An 11,077-nucleotide genomic window follows, 5' to 3' on the forward strand; every position below is an offset into this window, starting at 1 on the left:
TCTCTCTCTTTTAAGCACTGCTCTTTGCTGTACAGCATTTCAGAATGCAGAACAATCACACAGAGAGTTTGTATAACATGTTTATTACTGAGGCCACATTAGAACTCTTCAGGGATGTTGGACCTCCCTCACTCTGAAACACTTTCTTCAATCTGTCTTGCTTTTAAGCACTGCTCTTTGCTGTACAGCATTTCAGAATGCAGAACAATCACACAGAGAGTTTGTATAACATGTTTATTACTGAGGCCACATTAGAACTCTTCAGGGATGTTGGACCTCCCTCACTCTGAGAAACACTTTCTTCAAGTTACTTTTTTGTTCTCCAGTTAAATAGTAGAAAGTGTATTCATGGTATAATATTTTAAGTGGTATAAGCAGCAATTTACAACGTTATGAATTTTTTAACAAATTTTAAATGAATGACTTCAGTAGATATCTTCCTTGTTCTCCTCAACAAAATCTTACCAGTTTTCTAGCAAAGATATACAAATGATAAGCACTTTTCTTTTATGAGATTTTAACCTTTAATCAGGATGCTCTTTTGTTTATTTTTTAAGTAGTAAGATTGTGTATATTTTATGCAGAATTGCATTAAAATATGTTGTTATTCTTTTTTTGCAGTCTTTAAGTGTCATGCCAATTCTCTTCATATTATATAGAAGGTCTCTCAAAATGCTCACCAAGGGAATAAGGCAGTTTATTGTCAGAATGGTTGGCATTTCGGTGTTCAAGGAAATAATTTATTTTGCATAAGCCTGTAGTCAGATCATTTTAAGCATATGCACCCTGGATTAAATTTCAAGTATCTTGTCCAGTGCCAGTAAATTTATTTCATAAATTCGTTTTGTTTTGATTTTTGTCATGTACATTACTGCCTTGGTCATCATAATGTATTCTGTATTTGTGTACCTTCTTTTTCATGTAAAGAATTTAAAATAAAACATTTAATAAATATCAAATATGCAAAAGATCTTAAATTTTAGGAGGATCAGAATCATCTGCAGGTGACTCTTGGTCCCATCTCCAGAGTTTCTGACTCAGAAGCTCTGAACTAACAAGTTCTCAAGTAATACTGATGCCCACAGTCCTGATCATACATTCAGACCCACTGCAGTCAAGGGCTATCTATGTCCCAAAGCAGAGAGTAGTAAGAGTGAAGACTGCTGTTTTTCTTGTTTCCAGGTAGTAGGTGTATCATGAAGCCACACTTTAACATATTTTCTCTGGGTGGAAGAGATTAAAAACAGCAAACTTTGGACAGTGAAGAGCACAGGTTCTCAAACCTGGCTACCATGAGACTGATGTACGGAGTTTGGAAACAACTGGAATTTGTAATTGTTTAGAAATTCCCAAGATGGTGGTCTACAACAAGTGATGAAAGGTTTGGGGGAAAATACTCAATTCCAAAGTCAAAAACAGTTTGATCGTTCTTCTTTGTAAGAGTTTAACCTATAGATGGGAAGGGTATTTTATAATCTACTGTACCACTGTTTTATACAACAAAGAGTGCAGGCTTGGGAAGTAATTTTGAACATTTCTTCATGATCCAGCCCCTTAGTCAGCAGAACGGTAGGTTCATATCTACAAATCAGATTAGGAACTACACATACTGTCAGAGCTCCTATCAGCTCAGAGCTGATTGCTAGCTACGTTTAAAGTGCCATGGAGCATACATAGCTTATGGACAAATTTTGAATAAAGTATTGTTCTCTTATTCTTCCACAATTTAGAAGAGTGTGCATTTAATGATGTGTAAACAGAAAAGCTAAAATATAAGCATTTACTTATCGAAGCAAAATCCCTTCTGTCCTCCTCTTAACATTTGCACTTACAAGTCTATAATAATTGCAAAGCTCATGACGATGGACAAAAAACTACATAACGTATTAATACTCTTTTACCATTTCAAATTGAGGTTACAGAATTCTAGAAGGACCTTAAAATGTATTAAAACCCTCAAACGACATGCATGTAGAAAACACAAATAAGTCTTTCAAATAAATTAGAGAAAAAGAAATAATCCAGTAGGGGAAAAAGTGCAAATGTTTTCAGCACGTACTTCACAGGAAAGGTTACTCAAATAACATATGAATTGATACTCAACTGCAGTAGTTCGCAGGGAAATTAAAATCCAAAACACAATGAGATATCTAAATACATCAGGAATGCCTAAAATGAAACACACAGACAACACCAATTATTAGCAACTGATTGTCATATACTGCTAGCAGGGGTGCCGATGGGTACAACCACACTAGGGAACAACTGTAAAGTTAAACATACAAACTCACTATGATCCAGCAGTAGACATCCTATGACAACATTATGTAATATCTATAACCAAACAATTACAATCCTATTTCTTCGAGAGAAATATTGGTCTAGACATAAACAAGAGTGTTCATAGCTGCACTATTAATAACAGACCAAATCAGAAAAATTACTCAAGTATTCATCAAGAATAGGATGGGTGAATGTTATGTATATTCACACAGTGGGATGCTATCAACAACAATTAAAAAATTAACCATTAACTCACATAACAATGTGGACAAATCTTAAAGAATATTCAGTGAAAGAAACTAGACTGCAAAATTCTGTGTGATTTCAGTTATATGAAGTTCATATAACAGACAAAACTAGTCCACAGTGCCTCAAATGAGGACACTGCTTTGCATTGGGGAATAACAGGGGAGGAGAAGAGAAGCAAAAAGGATTTCTGATGCCTGGCAATAGTAAACTTCTTGACATGGGGATAGATGTATAAATGGAATCATTTAGAGCTAAATGTTATAAACTAATGAATAATGCTCTACACATACTATTCTATAGTACAGTTTATTAAAGTTTAGAATAATTTTATTCCATAGCCATGAAAATTATAAAAAGTTCATTCATTTTTGGTTCAGACGGTAGGGAGGGGAGGTGATTACTCTTAGTTAAACATTGCCTCAAAATTCTTGAAATTGAAGTCCTTACCATTTTATTTAACAAACTCTTATTAAGTATTAGTGTTATTTGGACAATTCTGTAAAGTATGTCTAGTTTTCCTTCTGTTTGAGATGAGAAACTAAGAACTCAGTAGGAGAAATAACCTGCCCAGGGTCATCTGTGGTAGATACAATTTCTAAATTCAGGAGGTCTGGTTTAGGGCATGAGTGAGGGATAAGAATCTTCATCATTTCACCAATGGTTCCCAAAAGTTTTGGTAAGAGCTTTTCTATGTTCTTAAAAATTACTGAGGACTTTAAAGAGTTCTTGTTTGTGTAGCTTATGTTTGTCAGTATTTATGATACTAACACTAAAACAAAAGTGTTTAAGAATACACACTAAGGACATGCAATCATTAGAGTTAGATAGCTGAGCTCATCACTTTTCCTATAGCCTCCAGAAAACTTCATTGTGTACACAAGATGACAGTAAAAAATCAAATAATGTTCTGATATTATTATGAAAATAGTTTTGATATCAAATAGTCTAGAAGGTTTAAACTTTGAGAACCACTATATATACTATGCTGCCTCTGTTAATGAAAAGCAAACATCTAATGATCAGAAAGATGCCTGTGCTGTTTATTATACCCACAAGTAGGATATCACAGTGGAAAATTAAACCCAGATTTTGGGAGTGTGGGACAATCAGAAAATCAGGACCTGAATTATAACACCATGACTTCCTTACAGAGTAACCTTGGAAAATAATTTCATCTCTGAGCCAGTTAAACTGAACAATAAGAGCAACACTTAGCCCTCACAGGGGTTAAATTAGATGAGATACAAACTAAGTGAAAATGCATGCCACAATGTCTATCAGACAATAGGAACTTCATAAACATTTATGGAATTTCTTTGTATCATTCCACCCCATGTTGGATGAACAAAAAAATAAATAAAAACGTAAGGAAAAGCCTTAGTTCACTTTTCTTGGCCACTCAACAATTGTAAATGATTCATAGTTATCTGTTTACAATTCCTTCAATTATGTTCCCTGACAGTTAATTGTTCTATGGGGGAAAAATAATCTTTTAGTCCTTTCACCTTAGCTAAAATTCATCCAACACTCTTACAAGAACAGTTAAAGTCACCATATCAATTTGGGGACCTCAGATGCCTCCAAGTATTCCAAGGACTATAACGGAATTTCCTACACATGTCTACTTCACTTTATCTTTAAAAACATATACCTATTCTAAATATAATTAGATGTGAGAATAAGGCAAAGAGATGATGCATGATACCATAAAAACGAAATAAACAGTAAACAGCCTTGAAAACTATTTATTTAAATGGGGGATCCACAAACTTTTTCTGTAAAAGATCATATAGTGAATTTTTTGGCATTGTGGGCCACATTGCTCATGTCAAATTAACTCTGCCGTAAAGTGCAAAAGTAGATAACATGTAAGTGAATAGTTATTGCTGTGTTCTAATAAGACTTTATTTACAATAACCTGTAATGGGTCGAATTTAGCCCATGGGTACTTTTTTGCTGACCCCTGGTTTAGGTGATAAATAAAAAATTGAAATATTTTTTAAAATAAGAATTTATCTCTTACCTCATTCTGGCTTGTTTTAAAATGGCCTGTGAAAATATCCAGACAATTAAATCCAAACAAGCTTGGGGCTCAGCCATGGAAGGGCTTTTATTTTAGCCCTGCACTAATGAAGGACTTGTTTCTCTTTGACCTTAACTCATGACAACTCTGCGAGGACAAGGAACCATGATTCCATTCATCTTCTAGTTTTATCACAGCTGTGTCATTCCTGTCAGCAAAACTCTGGGGCTGTCAGCATTTTCATTATAATGCCAGCATCTTAGGTTATAAATCTGTCCAAGATAGACTGAACTAAAACTTTGCATCACAGGTTCCAGATGAAGTCTTTTCTCAAGGATGACTGAGCTGGCTCAACAAAATTAAGTTCATAATGAAAGGTAGGCCAAAAAGTTATCTTTAACTTTTTTTTAACTTCAGAACAATCTTAGGTGTAAAAGATTCTTGCACAATTAAACTTAGCAAATACTGAGTTCCTATCACTGGTACCTCTGTTCTTTTATCTGCTTCATTTTCCTTGGGGAACTGCATCTCCCCAAGTTTATGGCAGCTTGGGATGAATTTCTCAATCAATAGGTTTTGGCTGGCCTTTCCCCAAAGTGTTCCAAAAGACCCTGTGAGTCAATTAGGTTATCCCATCTCTCAAGGCACACAGCTCTTAAAAGTAGAACGATCAGGACTGTTTCCTCTTTTATCACTGTTACGGCTGCTTAAGAACAAGACAGTTGCTCCTTCTCTTTGCTATTTATGAAATGAGCACATAAACCTGAAACATCTCTATGTGCTGAATTTGAGGAACACATGGGACACCCTACAGGTGATATCCAGCAGATAGTTAGATTTACCAATCTCATAACCCAAAGAGAATGAGAGTGAACTGTACATTTGAAAGTCACTGGTGTACTTCAAGAAGAGTAACTTCCAAAGTCCTACAGTTCTCGAGAACACACTTTAAGAATATTGACAGAACAACTAGAATAAGTAAAAGATTTCCACAACCACTTAACAAATACATTGTTTCTACTATGGTAAGTGCTTCACTCTGGGCTAGGGTCTACGGATATAAAATAAGTGAGAATGATGGACAGTACTGATAAGGATATACAAACTCAAAACATTTATCAACTGAGTTTCCTGATCCCTTAAGATTTAGGTAATATGTTAGTCAATCTTTATATCATGACTCCTGGAAGTCCAAAGCCCACCTGAAATTTTTGTGGAGTCCCATGAGCTAGTACTGCTTAATCACCTTGGTTTCCTGCTTCCACATTTGCTAATCCACTCCTGCTGCAGGAGCATGGATTGAGAATACATTTGTGAACCCCTGGAGCATGTTAATGCTCATTTCTTTGGCATGTGTTTGTGGCCTATTAATTTCTGTTGCATTTGTGAATATCACATTTCTTCAATTATACATAAATTTCTTATAAACAGAGGTGATATCACTAGACCTCAACATGTCCAATAGAGTACCAATTTTTTTTGCTGAGAAAACCTCACTCCACTCATTCTATATGTACTTCTCTTGAAAGGCCCCAACTTTATTATAAGCAACAAGGCTGCAACCTGCTCATCATTGGTAATCCTAGCCAACCAAAGGGTTTTTTCTTGCAAAACTATAAAAAGCCAAGGTTGGATCAGTTCACAAACATTTGGCTTTATCAAATAGGTTAGTCTAAACTACTCTGGCAAATACGTTAAGTGGTACAAACAAAACTGAAGTTTACTTTGGGGCAAAACAGTTCAAGGCAAGGGTTCTTGACTAGCTGTGATTCTCTTCCCTGAAGTGATTCAGGGATCCAGACCTCTTCCATCTTGTTGCTCTAGAATCCCTTAGGGCCTCATCACCCCCTCTACCCACTTAGCATAAAGAAAAACTGAGTGTAGAGGAGGCTCATATTTTTAAAAGCCTTGATGAAGAGGGGGCAGACATCACACATACTTAGTCCCACAGACACACTTATGATAATACACTGGGAAATGTATTCTATCCAATCATTATATAGAAAAGAACTGACACAAGTTTAGAGCTAGTAGACTCCACCATGCTTGGCTGATCTGCTTTAGGACTACCTCAGCAGATAAAATAACAGGCAATAGGTTCAGATATCCTTTTTAATCCCCTTTTATCCATTATGTGACCTTTTTTCTAATAGTCTTGAGCATTTTTCTTTACATAATCTCCTCTCAAACTCACGTTTATTCCACCTTCTCCCTAGTGGTTACCAGAAGATAAAAATGCAATAACCCCTCCATCATAATTATGGCTGTATTTTAAGCATTTTGTAAATCGAGTCATAAATGTCTAATTTATGTGTTACCTTTTAAACAAAATATAATATGCAAGATAACCTCAATCTTACAAGACTATACCAATAAACTATTACCACATGACTTCAAACTATATTATTTATCCTAATAATTTCTCCCTTTTTCAGGAGAAAAAATTTCTCCCGATTAGGATTTCCAGTCTCATATACATTTCTACATCTCCACCACCTGGAACTAGGAATGTAATTTTATTAACTTAATTGTCTTCAATGTTTCTAGTTACTCTAGTCTGAACTCATATACATACGTTTAGTCAACAAACATGTATGAAGAGTCTACTGTGTGCTCACCTATGTGAAAGACACTGGAGATTTGAAAATAGTTAGAGATCACTAAGAAAGTATTGTCTAGTATGAGAGACACGTTGTAACAGGTATTTATAGCCCACTTCTCTAGTAGAACTCTGAGCAATGTTTTGCAGGACAAGAAAAAAGGAAATACTGAACCTAACTTGCAGATGTCAAGGAGTTATTATTCACCAGCATTCATCCAGTCCCCATTCTGTACTCACTGCTATGAAGGACAGGCGAAGGCTACAGAAGAAATAAAATGTTCTCTCCCTGCCCTTGATAAGCACATCATCTCTATCCACGGAGCAATAATGTTCTCTGCAAGGCTGTATAGAGCGTTGTGACTCAATGAAAAGGGTATTAATGATGTTGAAGATGAGGTAAGCTGCCTGGGGAAGGTTAAGTCTTAAATTGGAACTTGAACATTTGTTTTGATTTGGATGGAAGTTGGGTGAAGAGCAATTGGCTTTGTAGATAAAAGAAACATACAGAAGAATATAGCTATTTTATGCTAATACAGGCAAGAAATTAATCTTTTTGAAGTAAAAGGAGTTAATAGACAATGTGGAAGAGAGTATAAAAAGGCTGGGTGAATAAAGCCTTATTAATTGAGCAGGTGACACTAGACTAAATGTGTATGCATTAAAGGACTACTGTAATTGCATGAGAAGAGAGACACAATACAAAAATTATTTAAAGAGGTTTTTTTTGTTGTTGTTGCAAGGCTGTTACTTGGCCTGTCAGTAACAACAACTGCACCCTGGTGCAGCTCCTCTGCCCACTCCACTGTCTTGGCCTGCAACCCCCCAACCATGTCACCTGAGGAAGCCCCACAGCCCACTGTGAGCTCAGAGAAAACCACCTCAGCAAGGCGGGGACTTTTCTTTTCCTGGAGAGCTGGAGGCCTGGGTTTGAATACTAACTCTCTTCTATTAACCCTGAGGAAAATACACATTGTTTTCAAGACTTAGTTTTCTCAGAGAGCGACTTCACGGTGGATTAAAGGCAGTAGCCCTCACAAATCATTCATAAGATGCTCATCAAGATTCACAGGTACTTCGAATCGGGGGCAAACAGAAACCTAAACATGCGAAGGTAACTTGAAGAAGAAACCCATCAGATGAATTTCAGAATCAGGGATGTTTAGAGTAAGAAGCAGGACCACCTCTCCATCCCAACACTGGCAAACACAGCCAAGATCTAGCAAACACACCATTGAATGCCTGAGGAGGGAAGTGAAATACAGCTGCAGCAGGCAGGCTGCTGCAAAAGGCACCCAGCTTTGCAGCCACCACTCAGCACCCACCTGTTCTAGCTCTCCTCCCACTGGGAGACCTGGCCCAGTAACTGAGATAGGCAGGGTGAGAAGGTGTTCATGCTGAGCTCGCTCGGAGAGGCATGGAAAAAGAAGTCATAAGCAGCTGCAGGGGTTACCACAGAGGAAAGAGACCAGAGATGGTGGAAGCCACTTCAGAAATCAGTAGGACACTGGACACCTGACCAGCGCTGCTTTGCTCTCCCTGGCTCCAACGCAATTAAAGGTATCCAAGCATAAAACAGAGAAAAAAGAACTGGCTAGTCATGCAGCTGAAGCACAAAAATAGTCCTCCTCCTCTTATTTATCACTGTAGTCAGAATTTCACCAGTGAGCTCTTCCTCCATAGTTAAATAATGGAGAGATACCTAGTCTTGTAGCAGTTGGAGTGGGCTGAGCTCTGGCTGTGACTAGGAGGTTGGATGAGGCAACCAGCGCTCATGCTGGTTATCCTCCAACAGTTTGTTTTCTTGACCACTAGTGAGTATAGGGCTTGAGGGTTCAAACAGTACACTGAAACACAAATGTTTTTCTGTATACATCATTTAAATTTTTATTTAACTAGGTAGCATATTTAGATGTGTTGGAGGGTGGCAAATTAAAGGACCACCCCTAGCAGCACAAACTCTAGCTGCCCCTGAGGGGTGCATCCCTGTGAAAGTCTCCTAAAAGATTTGGCTTTTTTCTCTTTCCTAGGAAAAAAATGTGTTTCTGAATGTATGGGATTTGTTTAGTTGGTTGGTTGAGTGGTTAGGTTTTTTTTTTTTTTCCTTTTTCGCCTTTATTTGGGGTGTATAGGTGTGTTTATATATGTAAAATGAAGAATAAGAATTAATTAGGGCTTTAGGTTATGTACTAACTTTCATGATCAGGTTAACCCTCACCAAAAACTGTCTATGCAGGATTCAAACACAAGCTTTCTGCCAGCACAGTCATTGGTTCCAGCCTTATTACAGCTTCCCACCAATCTATTTTCCTTCCTCTGCTTCCTTTTTCCTGCTCCAACAAATAACTTCGTAAACTGTTTTCCCTCCCTCCATTCCAGATATAAAAATAGTATCACCAAAGGCCTATCTGTTTTCTTTCTTTCATGTGTCCTCTTTTTTCTTCTTTTTCAGAAATATTTTCTTCTGCCTTTCTCTTTCCTTATCCTCTATATTCCACCCTACTCAGCATCAATACTATTGTTGACAACCTATTAACAAGTAAGACACACAAAAAATGCACTTACATCACAGTAAATCTTGAATATATCACCACGGATTTCAGACTGAATCATTCCTTGGAAACTCAAATTAAGAATAAATTATTTCAGGCTGGGCATGGTGACGCATGCCTGTAATTCCAGCACTCTCGGAGGCTGAGGCAGGAGGATCACTGTAAGTTCTAGACCAGCCTGGGCTACATAGAGAGTTCCAGGTCAGTCTCAACTATATAGTGAGACCCTGTCTCAAAAAACCAAAAATAAATTAATTAATTAAATTAAATAATTTCTCCACCTCACCCCACAAAGAATGGCTGCTATCAAGAAATCAACTAATAACAAATGTTAGCAGGGTTATGGAGAGAAAGGAACCCTTCTCCATTGTTGGTGGGAGTGCAGACTGGTGCACCACTATGGAACTCAATATGGAGATACCTCAAAGAGCTTGGACTGCAGGTTCCATTTGACCCAGCCATCCCTCTGCTGGGTATCTTTCCAAAAGAATTAAAAGAATCATATCACAGTGATATATGCACACCTATGTTTATAGTGGCACAGTATGTAATAGCTAAAACTTGGAAACAGCCCATTTTCCCATCAGTTGAAGACTGGATAAAGAAAATGTGGTTTTTCCATAAAATGGAATACTACTCAGCCATAAAAAATGAGAAATTAGAGTCATTCATAGGAAAATGGATACATATTGAGGATATATACTCCTAAGTTGAAATAAATAAGTCACACATGTATAAATACCGAATAGTTTCTCTGGTATGAAAAACTATAATGGTACATAAGATCTTAATGATATAACTTACAATGTGAAATAGGAAGAAAAGGTCTAAAGGTGTAGGGGAAGTGGGAAGCGTACAGGAAAGGTAATAAGGGAAAAGAAAAAAATGAGAAAATGAAAAATGGAAATAAAGTATTTGTAAATAGGGGAGGAGGGGGGTGAAGGGAGGGCAGGGACAAGGGGAAAAAATGAGAACCAAGACCTGTCATGTAAAGGTACAAGATCCCAATGATTAATGTAACTGTACTGTATACCTAAAATGTACCAATAAACTCAATGAGAAAAAAAAAGAATAAATTATTTCAAGGCTGATTTGAGAAAAATGTATTAAAGCTAAACTTGAAAAAATGTGATTTGGAACTATTGCATAATCACAAATGACCAGTTCAGGAACAGAGGATCACCACAGTGTCATCCTTCTGTCATTATAACTAAATACTTGATATAACAAACTTATGAAGAGAAAGACTGCCAAATGTGACATGTCACACCTGTAATCCCAGTATTCCAGAAGTGGAGGCAGGAGCATCACAAGTTTTTGGCCAGTGTGGACTACACAGTGTGACCCTCTATTAAAGAAAAAAAGAGATGA

Source organism: Fukomys damarensis, unplaced genomic scaffold (genome assembly GCF_012274545.1).
Source record: "Fukomys damarensis isolate Sample0158 unplaced genomic scaffold, DMR_v1.0_HiC HiC_scaffold_28, whole genome shotgun sequence".
NCBI classification, from domain to species: domain Eukaryota; kingdom Metazoa; phylum Chordata; class Mammalia; order Rodentia; family Bathyergidae; genus Fukomys; species Fukomys damarensis.